Here is a 10,620-nt window from a genome sequence, read left to right on the forward strand (position 1 = left end):
GTGAAATTTTGGGTCTTAGCGATGAAAAGAAATATCATAAGCAATATGGGAAGTATGACCCCGAGCCTCTTTGGGAGGCAATCTCCGGGAAGAAATTTGATGATTTTCATGCTTGTCGTGCTCTTTTGGTCCATCATCCGGGCATAAGAATATGGCACAAAGTTGTGGGAAATACCATAATTGCTAGGAAAGACACCAATCATTTCACAAGACTTGATTTTATTCTCCTTGAATCGGCTTTGAATATTGGAAGAATTCATACCAAGCCTTACAATTCTTTGAGGCTATTGGTTGATAGATGGCTCCATGTAGATAGTGGGAAGAAGGGTACAACCGTTATTGTTAATGGCGGCCTAGTCACGGTCCTCGCCAAGCACTTTGATCCTAATTTCAATAAGGATAGCAAGTACAAGGCTAAGGAAGGTGGCCATCTTATTGATATGTCTATCATGATTAACAAGTTCAAGTGGGTTGCTCACAATCCCCTTGACACCAAGTATGGGTGGCTTACTAGTGAGGCTCGATCATTCACTTTACCCGCGAAGATTTGTCGTCTAAGTGTCCACCGGACCAACTATTTACTTCCCCTATCCGAAGAAGCCGAGTACATCATTCAACAACAAAAGGGTGATCATGAAACCCCCTCCTCTTCCATTGTTATACCGCCTTACCCCTTTGTGTATGAAGAGTTCAAACCGCAAGGAGTTGAAATTGGGAAAGACTATGTCACTCTTCTCATGCAAGCAATGCACAAGCAAGCTTATGAAGATCGGAAGAATGCTTATTTGGCTCAATATCCTCCCCTCCTACATCTAGCTAGGCAAGGACTCCTTGATCCATCTTGTCCTTTGCCTAGTTGGGCGGATAAAGAAGCCTTGTTTCCGGGTGTATCTAGGGACGTGGTGGAAGACAATGAGGTTGTTGGAAATGATGAGGAGATTGATGATAATATTGAGGAAGAAGCAAGTGGAGATGAAGAAAGAGATGGTGAAGATGATGATGAGCAAGATAATGAAGAAAGTGATAAAGAAAGTGCCAAGGAAAGTGGCAATGTGACCACTTCTCATGAGGGAAGTGATGATGATGATAGCATGATGGAAGACTAGCCTTGGAGACTCCTACACTCCCATGGTTTGTCTATATCTCTTTGTATTTTATTTCATTTTGATCATTGTTGGTTTAGTCCTAGCAACATCAAAGGACTCACATCTCGGTACCATTGAGGTGTTCTCTTTATTGTTCCCATTTTTGAAAATCCAAAATGACAATCTAGTTTCATGCATAGCATAGTGTGTGCATGAACTATACCCATCCTTGACATTAGCAATAGTGTCTTATTTGGTTTGGGGAAGTTGATGCATACACAACGGGAGGTAATCTAAATTATCCTCTCCGTCATAACAAAAACCATGCATCATGTAGTATAGCTTAGTGTAGAATTGCATTTAGTATAGAAATCATGCATCATTTTTGCATAATTTCCATCATTTTGGCCATTGAGGACAATGCCCATATTAGTGTGGGGATGGGAATTCTAACACTTAACTTTTATTCAAAAACCATAAAAATTGAAAAATTTCAAAAATCATAAAAATTGAAAAATTGAAAAACCAAAAACAAGTTCATTTCCTTTGTATATATTGTCTTGTATATATTGTGTTTGTTTATCCTTGTTCACTTTGATTGACTACGCCACATCCGAGACATGAGGATATTGAAGACCGCATGGTATGATCTTTCCAATCTCCTTTTTCCTCTTTATGTTAATGACTATGTGGCTTTATTTTGATTGATTCGGTAAAACAATGTGAACTTAGGATTGCATTTAGTTTATATGGCATATTAGTTGGTAGAATCATTTGCATTAGGATGTGTATATGTTAGTTGCATCATGGCATGTAGTTTTGCATGGTTAGAAAAATTTTGTGAAACCGTCTATTTGGGAAGCTTGACAAGTGTATATAGGCCCTAGTAGATGCTTTTTATTCTTAAGACTTTGCTTGTTAGAATACTTGTAAAACACCCTAGGATGTGTCATGCTAGTATCCTTTGACCCATGGTTTAAGGCCTAGTCAAGAGTACCTTGTGGTGTGATAACTCCTTGGCTACCGTTTATTCCAAGGTGACCCTTGAAACCATGCATACATCTATCATTCATCCATGTTCTACCACATTTTTGTCATCAAAGGGAATGGGCACAAAAACAAATCAATTTGAGTTCAATGAATTGAAAAGTGAAAGAAAGTTTGCAAAAATGCATCAAATGAAAAGAGGAGCAAAAATAGAACTCCTAAGCTTCAAATACAAGGCACCCTCGTTACTAATTGGGGTGACTTTGAAAATGTTCAAAAAGAAATGCAAAAAGTTGTCAAGTATTGAAAAGCCAAAAATCAAAAAGAAATGGCAAGAAAGTGTTCTCAAATGTCAAATGCCAAATGAAATTGGGGGAAAAACAAAAATGAAAGCAAACTCCCAAAATGAAACTCAATTATTATCGATCCCTTTATCCATCTTATCCATTTTTGTGCATGGTAGAGAGGGGACGACCCTTCTTCTTGTCTAGGCAAGAGGGGGAATTCCGCGATCCTCCAGTGTTTCTAACACCATAGGGAGTCTACTCTTGACAAAAGCATTTAACGATTGAGGACAAAGGTACCCTAGCTTGACACCTTTTGGAGGTGATTTATTGGTATCCTTCTAGGCCTAGTAGTTTGAACAAATTGCATCTACGAAGGATTGTGTACCCTTGAATTACTTCCCTTGTAGATAATTTCCACCACTTAGATGAGGAAAGTGGCTATTCTTTTTGTAGATGCATCCATTATGTGATTTTATGTGCTTTAATGTTTGGATGTGTCGCCATTTTGGCAAGACCCACCTTGCCTTGCAAGAAGGCATCCTACCTCATGGTTGTCTTAATGTGAGTTGAAGGGGCGGAGTGAGACCCGCTAATTGTCTCATATCGGCTATTATTATTAGGTTAGGTTAGTATTGGTCCTAGTCTTTGTCACCTCTTTACTCGGGACGAGCAAAGGTTCGGTTTGGGGATATTTGATGTGACCATAATTGACGCATATTTAGCCCCCGAATTACCATTGTTTCCATGCTTTTTAGTGCCTATTTGGGTCATTTCTTATCTTTAGTTCTTTGTTTTGCATATTCTTTGAGATTTTGATCCCTTGGTAGGAAAGGAGTAAGAATCTTGCATTTTCATGGCAAAACGAGGCTAAATTGATTGTATTCAATGACCAAGCATCAAGGAGAGACAAGACTAGAAGGCCTTTGTATATATCATAGTAGAAGAGCAATGTTGAGAAAAGGATCCTTGAGTCCCCGAGGAAATCCCCAAGGAATTTATGAAGAAAAGGGAAGAAAAGAAGAAGAATTGACGCTGACCAACAATCCGAACGGATTGTACCAAATCCGCCCGTCCGTCCAGCCCAATCCGAGCGTCCCACCTTGGAATCCGCTCGGATTCCCCCAAAGACAATCCGAGCGTCCCTCTCTTGAATCCGCTCGGATTCCTCACCCCAAATCCGGCCGTCCCGACTCAATCCGCGCACGGATTGATGCAAGACGATTTTCATTCTTCAAGCTACGAAAAGAGAAGCCCTTCTCTCAGAAAATACCGGATTCTCCTTGCTCAACTTAAAAAGTGTAATTACTAATTTAGCCCTTAGTTAACCCTAATGCATCCTCCCTAATTTTCACTATAAATACCCCATTAGGCTAATTAGAGGAGCATGTTCTTCTTATCAATAATTAGTGTAGTTAATATCAATCAAATCTCTCTTCAATTTTGTAATCAAGTATTAATCAAGTATTAATCAAGTTTTAATCCAAGTTTTAGTTCTTTAATCTCTCTCTTGTTCTTCCTTTATTTTGGGTAATTGAAGATTATTTGGGTTATTATTGGGAGATTGACAACCTCTCAATCTAGGATTCAAGTACTTCTATTATTCTTGCTTTATTATTGGAATCATTAGTAGGTATAATCTCTTAATCCCTTTTTAATTATTGTTAATTACTTTCATTTATTCATCATGTTTCATTATGTTAGTATGATTGACAACCTTTCTAGCATGATCAACATGATAATGAGTGAGTAGTCTCTTAGCTAGGGTTTAATGGGTGATTAGGGGAAACCAACATGGGGAATGATTCATGCTTAAATCAATATGCGTTCATATCTTATTTGCTTGCTTGTTTTGATCTTAATACATGCACATGTTATATTTGATGAAATGCTAAGCCTATGAATCCTTGCATTTACTATCATCTTCTATCTTTTCAATGAGACTTGTAAGACATAACCCAACTCGAGTCTTGTTAGACCATGCATGTGTTGAGTAGGAAAGATTAAGTCGACTTGTAGGTGTTGTACAATCTAATCGATTCGGCTCCGGGACCCAAACTTTCCTAGGATTGTAAGATATAACCCAACTTAATCCATCACAACAATAATTGCTTGCTTATAATTTGAGAACATGTTTGTATGATCATATCCCATGATTCCCCTATGAACCCATGACACCCTAGTGCCTTTAATCAATTGTTTACACCCCTTATTTTATTCATCTTGCTAGTTTATTTTCATTGCTATTTTTAGTTTAGTGACCTTCTACACCAACTCAATTTGTGACACCCCTAGACACTACTAGTTACAATAGAATTCTCATTTCAATACCCGTCCCTTGGGATCCGACCTTTACTTGCATCTTTACTAATTGTAGAGTTGTTTGTGAAGTATAAATTGTGTTTTGTATCGACCATTGACCAACGACCACATATACTTAATTGTGAACACGAAATGGCCTCGATCACACCTGCTGCCACCTCCGACAAACTTCTGGCGACCGACATGTCATATCATCTCCGGCGAAAAATGCGATTTCCGTTTCGAAAGTTTCTGATTATGAGACAAATGTAATTAATTTTTTGAAATTCAATCTCATTTTAAGTAGATCTTCCAATTATTTTTTTGAAAATTTTGAGTCAGCATATAAAAATGCGACTGAATTTCGGTAAGATAATTGTTTTAACAACCTAGTCGCTAGTTCTAAGTCAGGTAATGTCTTTGGTCGGCAAAGTATGAGTCCACTGGTTGTGGCGAAGGGAAATTAACGACAGTGATATGTTGTTTGTGGGTGGTTGGGAGTGGTGACGGGAATGTGTTGAAAGGTATATGGTGGTCGAGTTTGTCGAAGGGTGGATCTGGTAGTGGGTGGGTGAGTGGTCGTGGTCGTGTAATGAAGGGCAGGTGGTTTGATGGGTTGTGGCTTGGTGGATCATGATGGAGAGGTGGATACACAAATTACCAGTCCGAATACACATGGTATTACTACCGGATACACAAACCGATTTGTGTATCCGTTAGCAACACCATGTGTATCCGGGCTGATATTACCAAATTTTTGGATGCTTAAAGGCCTTAAATGTGTGAGCGCTTTGTTTAAATTGGAAATATTTACTGGGATGCTTTAGATAATTCGATTAGCTGTTGGAATTTGGTTATTCTGTATCTTCTGCCTGCTGGTTTCATGTTTGATCAACCTCATGTTATCGTTCTCGACTTCTAATCCCTCAAACTTCACACTTTAGTCGGAGTTCCGAGTTGTCAGCTTCAATTAACTAATTTTGGCCTTTAATTTGGGTAAACTTAATTAATTATATCAAGATTTTGATGAAAACCTCTAATCCTAACAGTTGATTTCGTTCAACCCTAGAATGAGATTATCTACTCATCATCAAAACGGTACTAACAACAAAGCTATGTTAAGTACAAATCCTAATTGAAAGAAAGGGACTAAGAACAAATAATCGGATGCAAAGTGCTAGAGAAGGTTTTTGAGTGCATTCAGCTGTAAAGTTGTCTTTGGGTTGCAAAATTAAACTCTATTTGTACTAAACCGGGCTAAGTGGAAAAGCCCCTACAGATTGAATCTTACTTTATTAAGAAAATAATGTCAATATGATAAGTAATATAGGTATGCACTAGCACATACTGTATATACTAGCAGGACTAGTAGCATGGTCTAGATCAGACGCAATGGCGGAAACATATACATAAAGAGCCTTCCTTCAATATGTTTATCTACAGAGAAGTCTTTCCTAACGATCTTTTAGGGGGAATCCCTCATATATATGCAAAATGCTCCAAAGAGGGCTACTTTTCCAATTAGAACAGGACATCAATAGCTCAAAAAAAAATTAAGACAGGCAAACTTCAAGCTCTTGCTGTTTGTATACTGCATAGGCCTCTTAGTGTCGGTTTATCTTGTGTACCGGGTCCTGAATTTTTGGTACTATTTGTAAACATTTTATGCTCTAGCATATTAGATTGTGCTGCTTCTGAAAAGCCATCTAAACAAGTAAACATGCTTGATATTGCAACTTCTTCGACATTGGAAATTGCAAAAATGCCAGTTAGTTTTGCAGATGTGGATGTGCCTGAGTTGTAAAACAGTGAGTTTTGTTTCCTTTTGCTCTTTGAAAGAGAATACTGAGTGGTAGAACTCTCGAGTCTCGACTTATAACCCGTCCCAACATAAAACTTAAATTTGCAGGTCTCTACCAAAAACAGGAAAGCGCATATAAACACGGAATATTTTAAAAGTCATAAACTGAAGTTAACAAAAGTATCGTCTACTACAAAGACAACTTAACAAAGACATCCCATCACGCCCCTAATTAAGCTACTACACACAAGATCTCGACTACAACAATTTACTTCTCCTCAACAATCTTAAACGATGTTCGTTAAAACACAGATGACAAGATAACAGGTGGCATGAAAGATATTTAATCCTTGGAGGATTTGTTGATGAGAGACTTGTGGATGTGAGGAATAACTCCGCCACCAGCAATGGTTCCTTTGATGAGAGTATCAAGTTCTTCGTCTCCTCGGATAGCCAGCTGCAAATGCCTTGGTGTTATCCTCTTCACTTTCGAGATCCTTACTCGCATTTCTGTCGGTTCCGGTCGCCTGATTGTCGGATACTCCGATATTCTTCTTTGTGTGTACACTGCTTCTGTGGCTCCCACCCTGCCATTGGCTTGAGCTCTTGTCTTCAGGAGACGGTGGACTCGACCCACAGGAAACTGCAAGGCAACGGTTGAGAGATGGTGTTAACACACAGTTCCAGTAACCAAACAATAAGATATATTCCCTTAGACTTGAATATATAAGAACGGAGGATTTACTCTCTGCGCATCAATCATCATGAGGTGATTCACTTTTAACAAACAATAAGATATATTCCCTTAGACTTGATCGACCAAAAACATAAATAATTACTGCAAGACAAGGTAAACCAGAATTATTTCTGTGACAGCACTCGAAGAATAGACTGAAATTCCATAGTTTGGCAATACACCTATGTTACTCAAACTCGGATAATGGTGTCCAATACCAGTACATATGCAAGTGTTAGACTCTCCAGATACACATATGAGTACCCTAGATACACAACTCGATTTGTGTATCTGACAATATTCATATCTCTTCAGATACACATATAAGTACCCTAGATACACAACTCGATTTGAAAAAAACACGACTTTCGAATAAAATCCAATTGCAAACAGCCAATGCAAAGAAAAATGAGTTCCACAAACGACACAACACAACTACTCAAAAGTGGTTAAAAAAACTTCACATTAAAGACAAGTCACATTACACGAATAAAGAGCTTCTTGTCATGGCGATTCTTGCAAAGAATCGAAGAACAGACTCGGCAGCTCCAACCGTGTTTGCCAAGCACGCAAAAAAATTGTTTGCTGCATCATGTGAAATCTGCCACTCCAATGGATCCACTGGCACCCTGCATACACATATTAAACAAAAAATTAATCAAAATTCCACCACTTAAAAATCAGGATACCCATCATTCAAGTACAACAGATTAATCGAAATTTCCAAAGTTTCCACTCCTTTAAGTTACTAAATACATTCCTTTAAGTAGCTAGATACACTTCTCCAAATTACTAGATACATTCTTTTAAGTTTCTAGATACACTCCTTTAAATTACTCGATACATACCTTTATCTAGTTAGATACACTCGTTTAAGTTAGTTAGATACACTCCTTTAAGTTACAAGATACATACCTTTAAGTTGCTAGATATACTCTTTTAAATTACTAGATACATACCTTTAGCTAGTTAGATACTCTTCTTTAAACTACTAGTTACGTACCTTTAACTTGCTAGTTACACATATTTAGCACCTTAGATATAAACTTGTAGCTTGCTAGATACACATGATATTGAAGCGCCATAAATCCATGTCAATAACTCTTCAGTTTTCAAAGAACAAGGGGGTTGTTTCAGAACTTCGGGTAGAAAATATTTTTGAAATCCTCACAGTACAACAAAAAATCATGAAAATAAGTTACTGAAAAGAAAGAAAAACCATTGATCAAAACACTTATAAACAAAATTTAACAAACAAAGAAAACCCCCAATTCTTATCAATTTAACAAAATAATGCAAGAAATTAAAATTAATCCCAAATTAGAAGACCTTACTTGAAACGGAAATGCAGCAATGTTTTTCGCCAGTTTCCTTTTTGTACCAATTGATCCAATGGCTAATTTAGAGACGAAAACTGCAATTAATAGAAGTCGGAAAATCCATAACTTGGTTACTTGAAATCGAAGCGACAAAAGAAGAGCAAAATGCTTGCGACTTGGTCTGCGTGGCCGACGAAGGATAACACCGTCTACGGATGTCGACTGGAAGGCTACGACGGGCGGTGGTGGTGGATGGGGGAGATGAAAAGTTAGAGGGAGAGGAAAAGTTAGCTGGGGTATGAATAAAACATAAAGAATAAGGGAGAGGGAATATGCGAGGAGTTTGGTTTTGGCTTTTTTAAATTAGTTAAATGCGGTTCGCACCGTACTTTAGTTCGCACTGACCCCGACCCTATATATATATATATATATATATATATATATATATATATATATATATATATATATATATATATATATATATATATATATATATATATATATATATATATTACCTATCTTTCTAAGAAAGATATTATCGTTCTTTCTAAGAAAGATATTACCGTTCTTTGTAATAAAAATAAACATTAAATTGAATACAAAAACTTACGTCTATCTCAGCAGCTCGAGGATTAACCCACTCGCCCTTCTTATTTTTCTTCGTCTTTGTAAACAACTTGTACGGAGTGGCCTCTTCACCCTAAAAGTAGTATGGAAACAAGTAAAATCAAGTATATATTCGCCAATCATATATATTAACCACTTTTTAAAAGCAATATAAACAATACTTACCAATTCCTTAAAAGCATCGGAGCAACTCTTCCGACCAAGAGTGTGGGTGCCCAATGCTTTCCCATCTTTAGCACCCGACTTCCTATTTGCCGTGTTGATTTTCGAATGTTTGACAAAAGTGGGATCTTCTGGCCTTGTCTTAAGGTTCTACCACCAAGTATCAGGCACCCACTTTGGCTTTTTCTTATTATACTTCAGGCCACTAATAAGAGAGGTAATCCGCCTCGTTACCCTACTCTGCCACTCAGGCCTAGGATCATAGTCACGATCGATGGATCTTACATGAGTCTGTTTCAAAAGCAAGTGTGAAATTAGTTATATAAAACTTAAGAAAATTATTATAAACTTAAGAAAATTATTATTGAAATACATAGTTATAGATAAGTGTCAAATTAATTACCGCAAAGTAATTCCACATGTTCTGACGCTGTGCTTGGCTCGCTTCACCCCACCTAGTGAAGTACTCATCTCCGAGGTTACGGGTGAACGACCAAGTAACATATTGCTTGACTGGCTTGTCATCCCACCTGAAAAACACATAAATATTTGAAATTAAAACTGTAAATGATATATATATATATATATATATATATAAAATAAAAAAAATAAAAATTAACATACACTTACCAATAACGACCTGGCTGAGAACGGTTCTCTGATGAGAGAATCACCTGCATACCCTCTTGATCCTGTGTTGGAGCTTCGGGATTGGCGTCATCCTCAACCTCCTCGTTCTCCTGATCACGTCGAGATCCACTACTATTACTCCCAAAATAACGTCGAAAAATATTCGGCATAATCACTGCTTAAAAACAATGCAAATTGTTAGTCCAAAGAAAAAATCGTTACTGAAATCAACCATTTCTGCAGGCTATATATAAACAATGGAAACAAACACTAACTATAATTTTAAACAATGCAAATTTTATTGAATGTTTAAAATTCAAACTGTTTTACAAATGGATTAATAATTGTATAATTACAACTAGTCCTCCTCACTATCACTGTCACTACAAATCAAAAGAGGTTCATCATCTGAAAAAAGCACTCCTACTTCTTCCTCTGATTCACTACTACAGATACAGGCTATAACAACGGGTAAAAACCGTTGTAAAAACAAAAAGCGGACGTTGTTAAAGCGGCCGTTGTAGAAGGTATTTACAACGGTTTGTTTATTTAATGAAACCGTTGTCGAATGTATTCACCACGGTTAAAAGCCGTTGTTGTTGGGTGTTCTCCGTTGTGAAAAGTGTTTTAAAAATTTGGAGGGAATAATATAACAACGGTTGTTATATGTATAACCGTTGTTGTAACT

The sequence above is a fragment of the Silene latifolia genome, chromosome 7, assembly GCF_048544455.1.
Source record: "Silene latifolia isolate original U9 population chromosome 7, ASM4854445v1, whole genome shotgun sequence".
In the NCBI taxonomy this organism is placed as follows: domain Eukaryota; kingdom Viridiplantae; phylum Streptophyta; class Magnoliopsida; order Caryophyllales; family Caryophyllaceae; genus Silene; species Silene latifolia.